The sequence below is a fragment of the Anticarsia gemmatalis genome, chromosome 22 (genome assembly GCF_050436995.1).
Source record: "Anticarsia gemmatalis isolate Benzon Research Colony breed Stoneville strain chromosome 22, ilAntGemm2 primary, whole genome shotgun sequence".
Classification (NCBI taxonomy): Eukaryota; Metazoa; Arthropoda; class Insecta; order Lepidoptera; family Erebidae; genus Anticarsia; species Anticarsia gemmatalis.
The window spans coordinates 5,050,000-5,065,428 of NC_134766.1; the positions used below are offsets into that span (position 1 = coordinate 5,050,000).

Here is a 15,429-nt window from a genome sequence, read left to right on the forward strand (position 1 = left end):
CGATGTAATTAACTATAATGAGTTCAATAACAGTACTGCTTTACAATGGATTCGCACGGCTCTTCAACGGTGTTATTGCATTAGATTTGTGAAGAGGTTATGTTTTCATGTGTGTAAGACCGTAATATCTTGGAAGTGATGGTGGGATTAAACTCGCGAAGACTGTTACTTTTAATGAAGAATTACTGTCTAAAGGCTAGTTTATTCATAAAAAAAACAGCCTAAGTATAGGGGTAACGTAAAATGTCAGCCTTTGTATCTTCCCACGAATTTAAATGAATGTCAAATAGAAGTTAATGGCTTTAGCTGTTTACTTTAGATATTTAAGAAGAAACCACCCCTAAAATTCAGCGAGAACGGTCCTGGCTCAGGTGTTGATAGGATGTGGGTTTATAGTATATGTCTGCCTGAAATCTTCTCGGTGTCTCTTTTGTCTGATGAAGGAGACTAATCTTTGTTAACATTTTTTGATCTCTTGCTAGATATTATTTGGCACCTAGATCAGTGTTATAATAGTAATATCACGAGAACTTAAATAGTAGGCGACTGTGAAATAAACTAACTGATGTTTGTAAAAGATTTTCTAATTCTTTATTCATTTACATTTTAACATCTAGGCACAAACAGTTTAAGATTTTCATATTGAATATCTCCTGTGCATTTTCAAACCTGCGTCAGACCTTCATTATTTCTCCGTCAAATCAAATAGATTATGACATTCTTGGGACGTCTCATATATTTTGGTTTCTGCCTACTCCCTGAATGGTCCGTTCGCTTCACACGACGCCCGGGGGACGAGTTGACGATATTCATTTTTGTCTCAAATTATAAGAGCTGAATATTTTTTATCTATAGTCATATTTTTAACCGTATTTTTTTCTGAAGAATTTCGCTATTTTAAGATTTTATGACAGATTCAGAATTCTGTGGAGATTATTGTAAAACAAACTGTTATTGAAAACTATATTGTTCACGCAGAAATTACTTTGGAAAATAAGTGAGGTCTGAAAAAATTACGTTTAATTATTATTTTAATTTCGAAAGAAAGTAAATAGAAAATCACTAGTTATTCACTAGTTATTTATAAATGAAACCTTAAACTAGATAAAACTCTGTGGAAATCAGGTTATTTTCCTGGAATTTTAGAACTAAAGACTAGACAAGTAAAATTTACCTACTTTTATTGTTCACCCTGATTATGAGTGACGTAGCTAACATAATTACATTTTCCTTGTCGCTAGTCATTTACATATTATAAGCGGAAGAGGTTAGCTGAGGGTGTAAAAAGATGGATGATGGCAGTTACAGCGCCTTGGTGAATGTCCCAGCTGCTGAAAATATGTAGCACTTGCTTGAAATTACAGCTGATGAAATATTTCCTTGTAGAGTTACCAAATTACACTGTGGATGTGTTTTGTAGTACTGGTTAGTACTTGTGTGGGAAAGGTTTATAGGCATTTAGTGGAAAACAAGATTTATTTTTAATAGGCATAGGAATTTGGTTAATGATTACGCTAGAGTCTAGTTTAAATTTAATGCAGAAAGTTTACGTTTCGGAGTAGTAGCCATTTAAACCCTTGGCGCGGTCATTCTATAGATAGGTTTTTGAATTCGCGTCTTCACTCTTCGGAGGGCACGTAAAAAGTCGGTTTCGGTAGTTGTTTACGGAGACAGTCGTTATGACATGTCAAAAACTTTTCGGGCGGCTTTAACAACTTTGACACTAGGTTGACCACGAACCATACGATAGAATTAAAAAAAAACTGTTTTGTAACATATTTTTATTTTATTTAACGAATATTCAGAATGATAACTGCTTATACAATCTTTGTATTGTAGCGGCCTAAGTGGTTATCAAAACCAAAATAAACTTCCCAACTTCCCAAACTCAAACTTCACACCGGTCCAAAACAAACACGAACTTCTGTCCGTTCCCTTATAAAAAGTAATCCATCATGTTCCCAGGCTAATGTAAATATTTGTGAAGAAATTTTCTATCAAAAGATAAAGTGCGGGCGCATGGGCCCTGGCTAATCTGTTCACTTATCATAATAACGTAATGGGCAACAGCTGACGACCGTTATCGGGCTAACAACACAATAACAGGGCTTTTTAATTACACGACACGATCTGGGGACCGAAGTACTTGTTTGGGATAAGTGTTCGTGTACATTTTTAGCTTTTAATTAGTCTTTAAAGGCTGAAAAAATACTATCTTGTTCATAAGGCACCGATACAAGATTTACTATATTAGATTCACCATTCTATTATCCCTGTATTATGGATGTTGTATGACTTATTTATCCTCTTAAAATCAATCCGGATTGTTGGTTTATTATTGCCTTTTAGAGTTACAAATTAAATTGTAGATGTGTGTTTCTAATGATTGCTTACTGCTTGTTTAGGAAAGCTTCATAGAAATGAGTTAACTGTGAACACTGCTTGTTTGGGAAAGATTCATAGAAATCTATTAACTGTGAACTTGAAATAAATGGACAGCTGCAGTTGCATCAGCTTGCGGAATTGTAAAATTTCTGTATCTGATTTTGCAATCATGCGGGAGCTCTACAAACAGACACAACTATCTTTATTCCTGATTACTAAGCTACTTTAACTTTCGGTACATTCTAAGCAGCTATTCAACATTGTCCGGTGTCTTAGCCCCCAAGCTCAAAGGGTCTCAGAATCTGATCAACATTTTTTTTATTTGGGTCTAAGAGTTTAAATGTAGTGGATCCTAATTTTTTTTTAAGCACCAGTGCCCCACACTACCTAGTAACTCTTTCTAAATCCTACTGTTACTTACCAAAACAGGTAAACTCGCAACACACTTCAATCGTGTCGTCCCATGTAAATACCTCCTCATTTAAACATTTCGATGTAAATGCATAGCGGTTAAAAGGAAATAAAGCTTAATTACCCAGTGTTAGAGTGCACAATGCAATGTTAAAGTTAATGGGGTAAAGGCATCTCCCATCTGTGCAATCCGAGTTATGATTACATGTGAGAAATTTTAATTTAGATTCGAGTAACTTTTTGTTTGCGTTCTTGAGGTAATTTGTTTTATGTGTTATGTATTTTTCCAGAAAGACTAATCTATCATCACTATTATTAACTACATACTTTATAACACACTTAACACAGTCCCATGAAAAGACTGTGTTTTTTCGCGATAAATTTAGTAATTACTGAATAGAGTTTCGTGCAGTTTTCACTAATGAAGTGATTATTGACTTTATTAATGTATGATGTAATATAGTTAAAATATGATCATATTTCGGGGAGAAGTAAATAAAAATAATTAAATATTGTGATTGGGCTCAAAGTTTTGGTGAAATAACGCCTACTGGGCTGGGTCCGCTACTTTTAATTTAGTTTGATGATGTATTTTTGTAAAGATACATCATAAAGTATGTTTTTCTAACTGTGAATATGGTTAGGTTTTCCTGAACTGAATAGGTACTTCATTTGCAGAAATACAACTTTGTTATTGCATTCCTTAGTTTAGTTTCCTTATTTACTTGTATTCTGTACCTAGGCACTGGAGTATAGTTCCTGGTTGTACTGACAGGAATTAAAGCAAAGTTTAAGCTTATATTACTGTAAGTTCGACCTATAGATATGATTGGTTAGCGAATCGAAAGGACACCGTCGTTGTTACGTTTCCGTCACCCGCACGTTGCACACGATAATTCTTGCACTTATTCTGCTCTTTTTGCATACTAGCTTGTTGCTATATTTAGAAAACGGATATTAATTGGAGCATCGTCATCATACATAGCTTTTCTCTATCTATTGCAAGACAAAAGCCTCCCCCTTTTAACGCCACGCAGACATCTTTGATTTGATTTGTCATTATCGAATTAGTAAACACGTTCCAATTTTTTTCTTATTCCTGGAGGAATAGGAAACCTTTGTACTCAATCTCTGATTCTAATGTTTTTCTCATATTTCGCTATGAATGCACCTTTACACCTAGTTTAGTCTAACATTCCCACGGCACCAAACTACCGAGCGGAACGGTTTCTTTTAAACCAGCGATTCTTTGTCGTACGGTTCACAATTCGCAATCGCGTCGCGGTTAACGCTTTCCCGGAATTTTGTACATACAAACAAAGATGGAGGACTCATGTTTGTTAAATAATGCGTGTGGGATTCTATGTTTTATAATTTGATGTGCTATTTTTAAAATGGTATAAATCTTAGGGCTTTGTTTAGAGATGTGCCCTTTTAGAAATGGCGTGTTTTATAGAGGAAGAGACTGATTTAATTCCTATATTGGTATGGTTTTTTCCTAGTGTCATTGTTCTTGAAACTATAAATATAATGTTGTTTTTCAGTTCACGCGTAAAAGAGAATTAAAATAGCAAAGTGTTATGTATTACTGTCAATATCGTCCAGCTACATTTTGAAGCTTATACCTACTACGATTTAGCTTATACCGACAATTTATTTCTACTTTTCCAAGATTTTGACAGGAGATATGTTTAAAAAATATCTGTTTGAAAAAGTGCCTGTAAAAGTTATTTCCATTATTTCATTAGGAAACTATCTTTTATAAAAAAAACTAGATGGAAGAAGATATAAATCTTATTAACACTAACCAAATTATCTAGTCTAGGTAATTAATCAAAACAGGGAATAATAGTCTGTTGAGATTGGCCGTCGTCTCCATAATAAACGATCTGGTGGAACATTACCATACTCCTCACGCGCCACAGATTAGACATCGTTGTAATGTCACTGATAGATAGACTTAATGCTGGTTTTATAACCTTCTTCCTCACACTTCCTTGACGAACACCATTAAAGTCTGAGCAGAAAATTATTATCTATAGAATTAACGCTAGGATACAATTTTGATCGCTTTGCTGGATTCGCAGGTTAAAAAGTCATCAGCTGCCGAAAATTATGAATGAACAGAAAAAAGTATTAACTTCTTACTTTATTATGAATAATTACGACCAATTAGAATTTGGTATGATTAGGAATTTGATGCAGAAAAAAACGTATGTTTTTAAATCCAATGTGATAGCAGTGACATTCGCTATTCTTTTAAACTTATACTTGTGGAGGTAAACCAAAACCTTCTTTTTACTGAGCTTCTAAGCAAAAATTCTGTATTGAGGTGTATCATAGCTACTAAAATGCTAGTAGATTCAACAAAGTTAATAAATGTAGAGACTAAAACATTCGCTCCTTGATTAAAATTATAAACCAAGAAGCATAACATTAATAAAATAAATACAAGCTAGAGAGCGGAACTTCAGGCTTCGATTCCACGTCAAAAGCGGAATGTTTTGCAAATACAGAATACGTAGTGACGGTAACACAAGCCTTCTCGTGTTTGCTATGAAATAAGATAGTCATGGATACACCGATGAATGCAAATATGCGGCTTGTATACGATCAAGAAAACTGTACCTGGATTTATAGAATGTTTTTATGCGTTGCGCAATCATTTTGACATTTTTGACAGATAGTGTCAGTGCATCTGTGGTAAACGTCAAAAGTAGAGCCAATATTTAAGAAAAAAAAATGCTGATGTGTTTATACCTTATTATAAAACAACACATTAATGTTCCGCACTTAATTATCTTTATCACTTGTGTTATTTTTATACTAACAAACAGATTACCGTTGACCCTTAACTTTTTTAAACTCATATCAACGTCTGAGAAATTGTATGTATTTCATATGAAAGTGATTGAGGCGTTGTTGCGTGGGCAAACTGGTGGGTGGACTCATATCCTGCCCATTCAGCTTTACTGTTCTGCAATCTTTCCTTATTATTTACCTTTTCCATCTGACCGTAATAAGGATTTATTTTTCTCTCGCCGCCTACCCAACTTTCCTCAGCCTGTATTTTTGTTGGTACGTTTATTTGCACCTCCATTAATTTGTAAATGTTGCTTACTAAAAATGTATCAGTTTGACACACATTTTATGGAGCATAAAAAAACTCTTTGCAAGTTATTGCGACGTCAAACGCACACAATTTAAAAAAAGAAAATTATGGTAAAAGGATTCCATATTTTTACCGTTTATAGCCTGTTTATTGCACATGTGCCGCTAAAGTATTCGAGTTTTATTCGATTGCCTAATGAAATTCGAGATGCTGCTGCGTTTCAATATGTCGATTTGCTTATTAAAATTACGCTTCGTTTCGCAATCGATTCGCGGCTGTTGTTGCCGGCGAAATTGGCGAAAATTTCGCTACGGCCGTTTTGGTCACGTGACGGGAGCGGAGGCGGAAAGATCTGTTGTCCTGTTCCAGGAGCATCGATTGGCGCTCTTGGCTGGTGGTGCTCGATTTGGGACCCTGTTTCTTTATACGTAAGGGTGTTTTTGGTAGTGAACGTGGCGAGTTAGGTCGTAAGGTTTCGGAGCGGTGCGGGCTACACGCGGCCGGCCGGCAGCCGCAGTGCCACGCCGGTCGCCGGCACCACCGCCCGCGTCGCCACATCCCCCCGTTCGGGAATATTCGTTCGATAACAGGCGCCGCGTTGCGGTAGGTTTCGTATGACGAACGTTCGCCGAAGGTTTCGGCATGCGTGCGGGAAACATAAGTGTCTGAAAATAATAAAATAGTGTATCGAGTGCTGAATTTTTGTATGTCGCATTTAACGAAGTTAGTGCATAGTTTAGTGAGTGTGTGATGTGAATACAAAGTTTTGCGCATTGGTTTGTTTATAAATATTTTCACTTTACAATTTAAGCTTTTATTTCCTCGACAAATGGAGCCGGATTACGGTACGTTCGTCGGACACTACCTAATTTATTGAAAAAAGAAAGCGTTTATACTTGGAATACGTGCAAATAAATATTTTTGGCCAAGTTCCCGGGATTCTGTCGTTTATTTAATAAAACCTTCGAGCATTTGAACAAACTGCGCCGCAGAAAGTTGAATCGTTTATCAAAAATAATTGTCGTTTTAGTTTTAAAGCTCTCGGGTTGAAGATGTGGATAAGTTAAAGATCGATGTTGAAGTGATTAGGTTTGTATTGGAGTGCTCGAGTGGGATGTCTGCGGTGTATTTTACTAATTAATTGCTTGTTTGACGAAGGATCGGATGTTTACGATGTTCCGACAAACTGGCTTATAAGCTTTGAAGGGCTCTCCAGAATTGGGATCTATTCAGGCATGCCTCATTCAAATTAAATTGACGAAGCTCGGGACTTGTTTAGAATTTGACGGAGGAATATTACGATAATAATCCTGAAGGAGATTTTCATAAGAACGGGACCAATGTAATAAAAACGATGCTTTTATTTTAGTAATTGTATGAACAGTAATTACATTTATTTTACTAAATTATTATGTCGAAAGACGTTATTATTTCCTCATGCAAGTGATGATTCGTTGACTTTACCTGGTATGGGGTAAATAAATAATAACAATGACTTATAAGTGTATAAAGTATATAAAATTCCATTTAATTTGCGTAATAACCCAATGAAACATACATTAACGATAATTTATAGAATTATTTTTATTCACGTTTCCGAACGACAATATATTTTTTAATTTCTGAACGTTTTTTTAAAGGAACGAGAGAATGACGTTTGTAATCTGTGGTAGGTACTTATTAATATAGGTATTGCATTGATTTATGGAAAATTTAAATAATGGAAATCAATTGAATCCGTATGTTTGTGAGAATGTTCTAGACTTCAATTTGGGCAAACAAATTGTACGTATTGTGTTCGCGTTCATAGAATATTGGCTAAGCAATAAATTCTTGTAGGGGTACGCTTTACTGTTAGGTCTATTTTATGAAGGTCCTATGAGACCTATACGTCATTTTAGATACGCAAATTCTAATTTTATTGTAGAGGTTTTTATTTAGGATCTAGAACTGTTGGATATTTACTGTTCTATATTGCTTGGTTCAAAATGTATCTATCTTTTCACCTGGGAATGGTATGTTAAACTTTCCGTTTGAATTATAGCAAACTAAAATAATTTGGATTACGGGTAAGGTTGTATAGTGAATTGTGTTTTTGGGTCTAGAGGGAGCATATAATCAATGTAAAAAGATCTTTTTAAGTGTAGATTTTGCTTTTTCTCAAAGGAATAAGTAATAAAATTTATAAATTAATTATATTTTTGAAACTCGGACACGATGTTTCGCTGATTTTCGTATCCAATACGGAAAAACCGGCCATCTATTTATAAGCCTGACCGTGTTTATTATTTCTCTTTTCGTTAAGTTGTCAACAGTGTACGCACGATGAAGTGCTAATTAATAACAGTAATGATTTATCCTGTGAGTGGACAATATGTCATAATGTGTCATAAATACGATATCGTAACGAAGAACCCACATACTGGCAGCAGCACAGAGCATTACTGAGACTGTTTTCCAAAGTGAAAAAATAAATGAAAAAATTTTTGACAGATTGACAAAAAATTATCTGTCATAAACGTCAAAATAATTTAAAAAGTTATTTGAAAATGGAAATGTTCCCCTTTAGTCTAAGGCAACCAAAGTCCAGCTAGCAAGAGTCGAGACTTAGCTTTCGACATTACGATTACGTTTTTCGATATTCGCCATGTCGATACCCTGTCGATCGCTAAAACATTAATTTGACATTTTGACGTTCGTTTAGGAATGCTTTGAATTGACCGCTTCATTATATCCGATGATACTAAGTTATAAAAGATATAAAAGTCTAAAGAAATGATTCGGAACATTAATAACATTGATTGATAAACGATTGGCATCTTTATAAGAATTTAGGTTATAATTAATCAAAATTGAATGTTTCATTATATTTTTGAGTGTAAAGATTAACTGAATAACTTTTCTAACCAGTTACGTGTTTTTCTCTTATCTATAGATATTTTAATACAAAAGCTAAAACTAAACTTTTGTAACTGGCTTGGGTCCACGACTTTGTTCACCTATTCCTAGTATCAGAAGATAAAGCAGTAGTAGCCGCAAAAAACATCCTTTGTGATAAAAAAACAATTGGCTGGTTTCTATTTTTCGGTTATGTTTCAGATAGCATATTAGATGAAATTTTGACAGTTCCTTTCACTTTATCCAGGAGATAGGTTAACTGACACTTATCTATATACTGTCAACTGTCTCTATGTTTAAATAAAATACACTTAGCAGTTATTGCTTGCAACATGCATTTGCAAGTATATCCATGCTTTCGTATTATTTTAGTAGTATAATAAAACGAGTACGGGCTAACTGCAGTCGTATATATTTGTAGACAAATCGAGTTCTATTTAAATACTATCGCCATATGTTGTGTCGTTATTTCCGCGTCTAATCGCACGTTTCAATCGCGAACGTGATGCAAATCTGCAGACACCCTTACATTACTTGTGGAGACTTATATAGAAGTCATTTGCGATAAATCTCATGTTTATTGTATATTAGAAATATGTATCAACATGTGAAGAAGGTTTTTTTTCTTTATTTGAACACTCTAATCTCTGAAACTACTAGTTTAAATGTGAAAAATCTTTTCGGGTATCTTAGGCAATTTTACGAGGAAACTTGTAGGCGACTTACATCACCGTGGGTGCTATGGGAGCTGAATAATCTCTTTACTACTTACAATTTTTTAAGTGAAGTTTCTGTCAGTCTGTTCGCTATAAACTCAAAATCTGAGAATCTGAGATTTATTAGGAAGGTTTTAGTGTATAATCATAAAAAAAACATGTTCAAAGTCATGCAGGTCAGCTGGTATATAGATAGTTTTACATACATAAGTTTACATACGACATAGTACATACGACGTTTTGTTATCGACACTCGTCTCTAACGACACATTGATTGGATAACATTGGATTTGTTTGACATATTCTTTTAAAACAGTACGTGTTTTGTCTATGGGTTGACAATCGTTTGACGTGTTAGTTTCAGTGCATTATACAACACTTACATGTTCATGGAACGATTTTGTGTAAATTCTGGTTAGAATTTGCACTTGTAAATGTCTTTTACTGGAGTATTAATTGGTTTATTTTTTCTTTGTTTTTACTTGCGTTTATTGATTCTATGGGAAAATTTTGTTTTCATAATGGAGACCCCGGTAAAAGTCGCTCTGCTTGAAATCAGATCCAATCAATAGTTTTTCCTCTTCTGCTACTATCTATTGATATGAAAGCCGATTATAAAATCTGTCCAGTCATTTTCGAGTTAACTGCTACTAGACAGACAGACGCGGCACTAGACTTTGATTTCGTGTTGTCTATGCTTCAACGTGCACTATTTGATAATTTGTATATTTTACGAATCAAATGATACAGTTATTACATTGCTAGACAGTTATAAATTACATAATTTACGGTTTAGACATTCAGTGATTTATTTATTAGGGATTTCCGTATTACATGTAACAGCGAGTGCCGGCTCACACTTGACTGTGGTTTCCTGATTAACTGGCGATGTTTTGAAGTAAATCCCTACCATACATACCTACTAGTCACATGTATAAAATGTATATTTTTTTAGATGTCAAATGAGGTGAAATTGACTCGTAAGACGCGAAGTATGAAAACGTCCAAAATTTATTTTTACAATTTTGTCAAATCTCAATCTTTAAATGGGACGTTATTTCCGAATATTGGTTAAAAAATACTTGATAACTATTTTAGATATCTTTAAGCTAAATCAACGCTAACAATGTTTTGGTATTATAATACAAAATGACGTCTTATTTTTTTCTTTTCATAAAAATGGCGGCTATAAAATCATTGTCGTATCTGTGACTATTATTATTTCCAGAGATATAAGTAATTAGGTTCATAATTACGTTTATTCTAACCCATTATCTACTAAAAAATCTATTACAAGGTTTAATAGTAAACATGTGTACAATAATGATAGCAAATAAAGTGTTTCAGTAGCGTCTAACCCCCGCGGTGGTTCATTGACCTCTATGATACATGCCGCGGTTTATCGTCCAACATAATAAACGTCGTGCATTGTTATTTTTTAAATAAATTGCCATTGAATAATATTGTTTGCGAAAGAAGACAAATAAGAGGTTAGTATTTTAAGTCTATGTTTAGGCGGGATAATTTTGAATATGGAATGTTTGCGATCTGTCAATCTGACAGTTATATTTTTTTTTATTCAGTTGGGTTTACTTTTTTAAACTGTTTTTTTTTTAGAAACTTATATGAATGGACATGATATATTTTCAACTTACTCTACTAATTCTCTGGAATTAACTTCAGCGTTTGATTCAATTATTTTATCATCAATCTCTATGACAATTATGAACGTGAGAAACACAAAAGACTGTTCCACGGCCATCGTCAGTACTAAAAAGTTAAGATGTCACGGGTTACATTATAGCCCAAACACTTCTTACTTTTTTCTATCCGAAAATTGTATATCGACTTTGGTTTAAAATGAAAACCAACTTCAATAAGGATAAGTACGTACTGTTAATTCTAAAGTTTTATAGCCAATATATTGAGCATTAAAATGTCTGTTGACTTGAAAACAAGAGCATTTATCGCCAGGCAGTCTATAGGGGGAATACCGAGAAATAAGCCGTTGTTATTTAATAGCTAAATCATTGAAAACAATAATATTTACTTGGATAAGTTTTGCTGCCTACGGTTTTATTGTACTGGCAATTTAGATCTATTTGATGAATTATAGTTCGAGAGCTCGTAATCTTGTTTCTTAGAGGAATGTTTATTTCATATTGTTTTAGTATTATAAGGATATTTAAGGTATTAGAGGATATAATTCAGGTCTAAAAGGCCTACTGTAAGTATTCAATTGTAGTTTAAGAGCTGTCTTAGCAAATTTAGATTTGTTTACAATTTTAACAGAACGAGATTTTTTTATCGCTAGATAGTTTTATCCGTCGAAAATCTTTAAAAATGTTTTCAGAACATGTATGAAAAATGTTTTAAATAACTATTGACAGTGGAAAAAACATCTATAGAGTGGTCAATCTATCATTTTGAAAGCAGTTATCAGTGAATTAATTCCAATATATCTCCAATGTCCTAACATTACAAGATTACATATTACAAGTACTAGTGAACGTTACAAAACTGAATACATTGCTTAAGTGAACGATTAAGCCGGTTATAACTAACGAGAGATTACGACACACTTGTCATTTGTCATATCCTTAATAAGAGTTAAGAGAACTCTCACTTGTGTACAGACAGACGGACAGACGACTTTGCGTGATAAAATTCGTAACAACAACTTCTCTTGGGTAATTTACATTGGTTTTTTGTTAAAGGACGGTTTTAACGCCTTTTGTAGTATTAATTTGAACGATTTAGACTATATTAACTAAGTTAAAAGTTAGCATAAATTAATTTTGACACCAAACGTGAGCTAAAACACGTCACTTGAAATCGACTTACTATTGAAAAATTACATATGGCAATAGATCCACTTCCTGTTACATGGGGCTAACTTTGTTAATAGCGAAACGCGGGTATATTACCTACACTTCGGTTGACACCTTTGGTTATAACAGGTATGGTATTACGTATGTATATTGTATGTATGTGCGTTAAGCCATTGAATTCCTAGTTCTGAATATACGCAAGTCTGCGTATACCAAACTATAGTACGTTGTCGAACGGTTGGTTTCCTACACAATTACTACATTAGTCACCAAGCCGCCAGTCTGTCCGTCTGCTCGAAGCCTTAGGGGATATCTCAACGCAATTTCAATTCATAAAGTCCTTCACCAAAACTGGTATGACTAAGATATTGGAACATACGTGGTTTAACCCAGTTTAGCCCACTAACAGCTATTTATGCACTGATCATATTAATTTTATGCTCAAGAAACTTTCAGTATCAATAATGTATAATTATTGTATACTAGCTGACCCGCGCAACTTCGCTTGCGTCACATAAGAGAGAATGGGTCATATTTTTCCCCATTTTGTAACATTTTTTACTGGTACTCTGCTCCTGTTGGTTGTAGCGTGATGTTATATAGCCTATAGCCTTCCTTGATAAATGAGCTATCTAACACTGAAAGAATTTTCCAAATCGGACCAGTAGTTCCTGAGATTAACGCGTTCAAACAAACAAACAAACAAACAATCTCTTCAGCTTTATAATATTATAAGTAAAGATATGCCAAAGCAACTTTCAGTATCGATAATGTATAATTATTGTGTATTAAACAGCATGTGTGCAATAGATTGCGGAGGTTATGATCTAATTTGTATAATAAGTACATTAAAAATCAGTTTGGTTTATGTTACATTAAGTCAATATACTTGGATATAATTATAGTCGTTATTGACTGTATGTTTCTAATTTGCTATCGGGCATTATGTTGCCTGCTTATGCCGCATTAATCGAGGTAGTTTTGCAAGATTATAATCATAGCTACACATTGGTAGTTTTTAATTTTTTTAACGATTCATTTCATTGCATTCGGTGCCTTACTTAGATATATTTTTTGCTACATACTGTGAATAGTCAAGATCCATGTACTAACTAAATACAAACATACATAATATCACGCCTTTTTCGCATAGGAGCAGACAGGGACCAAAAACTAAATAAAACATAAAACATAACTAATAAACAATTAAATACATACTTATATAAAGTCGCGCCTCTTACCATAAGGTTATACGGAGATCAAGAATGCAAAATCTAATTTGAAGCTAAGTAAAATTATATGCATCAACTTGTCGCCCGCGACTTCGTCCTCGTGGAAACCCTTCCCGTGTGAATCCCGATCTCTCGGGGACTCCGGGATAAAAAGCCTATGTGTTACTCTGGTTCTTCGGCTACCTATATACCAAATGTCATCGTAATCGGTTCAGTAGTATTTGCGTGAAAGAGTAACAAACATCCATACATACATACATTCTCACAAACTTTCGCATTTATAATATTAGAATGATTCCTAAAGCCTGTACCTTCAATGGCTATTCTACCTGGACCATCGAGTAACCTTCAATCGATACTTAGTTGTATACTTTTCGCGGTCGTCTCCCCGCCTATATTTATTATTAGCTAATAATGGTATGAATCATTTATGAACTGGTAAACTATAGTACTGGGTATTAGAAGGCAAGTGGGCGAGGGGCGTGATCACAGCTTAACGTTGTATTTAGGCTTATTATATAGTTATAATTGGCGGTTTTAACTTTGTAAATTAGTGTTTTGAGATACTTTTGTTGATAAAAAAGATACGCGCTGAATATGTTTAAAAGTTTGTGTCGTTTAAAAGACTTTCTTCAAAATCTAAATCACTGAAAATTATGAATATGATATTTTCCGAAATCGATACTAAATATCTTTTGTTCCAAGGACTTTCTTCAAAATCAGAATCACTGAAAATGATTAATTTATTTGGTCAACAGAAAACCAGGAATCTATATCAATTAGGTAATTTATTCGAAAAAATATCGAATTCCCTATCATGGAGACACTGTTAACTGCAAAATGTATTTTTAACTCCTTTTATTATTAGTAACCGAATAAGCAAAGACAATTTACCTCCTGTAGAATTAAAATTAAATTACAATTTTTATGCTTAATAATTATACAAGTTAATTTTAAATGACGATCCAAACAAAGCCTTACTGTAAATAATTTTCACCCAAGTATTGGTAATGGTTATAATGTTAATATATGGTATTTATGTTAAAGTAAGGTGCTAATTTGCGAAGTGCAGTTTTCACACCGTTATAAACTTCCTTCACAAAAATGGAGGCTTATTAATTAACTTTATAGGTAAGACGGTAATTGTCATTAATGATAAACATTTGTTATTAGTAATTAACGTGTAGAAATGATATTTTTATTACAAATCAATTCGCGTTGCCGGATTCTAAAACAATAATTTCTTCCGGGTTACCTACTCGGAAGAAATTAATGTAATATTATTTTCTATTCCTCTTTTCTACTTCTGTATTCTTTTTTATTTCTCTTAAAGTTGCCATACTTTTTTAAAATGGCGCCATGTTCGCAAACTTAGTCGTCTTATTTTTGAGATGTTTCAATTTCACATCACTGCAACTGATTGTTTTTATTTTTTTATACTTACTTATACACGTGCAAGAGAAAGTGCTTGTTCCTCATTGGTTTTACATACAATTATCAAGAAGCATCGTTATTATCTTGTTCAACATTGTCTTATTTTTATTTTTGTTCATTCTCATATGCTCAAAAATACTTTACACACTTTTGTTTGACGGTTGTATGTCACGTAACTAATATTTTGACAGCTGTCAGATTTGGTCGCTTCATAACCTCACTTTAACGCATCGTTACTTAACCGCCTTTGTAGCCATTAGCTTAAAAAAAACATGTATGCACTTAAATTAGTACAGCACTTAACCTAAAAATATTCAATACATATTCCGAATTTCCATATACACGAAATTTAAATAAAGTCGTTACACTAACTGGCTATAAACATTGGAACCTATTTGCATGACAACGGC

General features: G+C 33.7%; 1 protein-coding gene across 4 annotated transcripts in view; it reads left to right on the plus strand.

The window, feature by feature from the left end:
• The window catches only part of Fak (protein tyrosine kinase 2 Fak), a 197,170-nt gene that overhangs the window by 10,533 nt on the left and 171,208 nt on the right, over positions 1-15,429 (plus strand). For 2 of the 4 annotated variants that reach the window (XM_076129598.1, XM_076129595.1), the window contains exon 1: positions 6,413-6,684. The exons of the other annotated variants lie outside the window; for them this stretch is intronic. The gene's annotated coding sequence lies outside the window, so the exon portion shown is untranslated. Of the gene's footprint in view, positions 1-6,412; positions 6,685-15,429 lie in introns of those variants that run through there. 4 annotated transcript variants of the gene reach the window in all.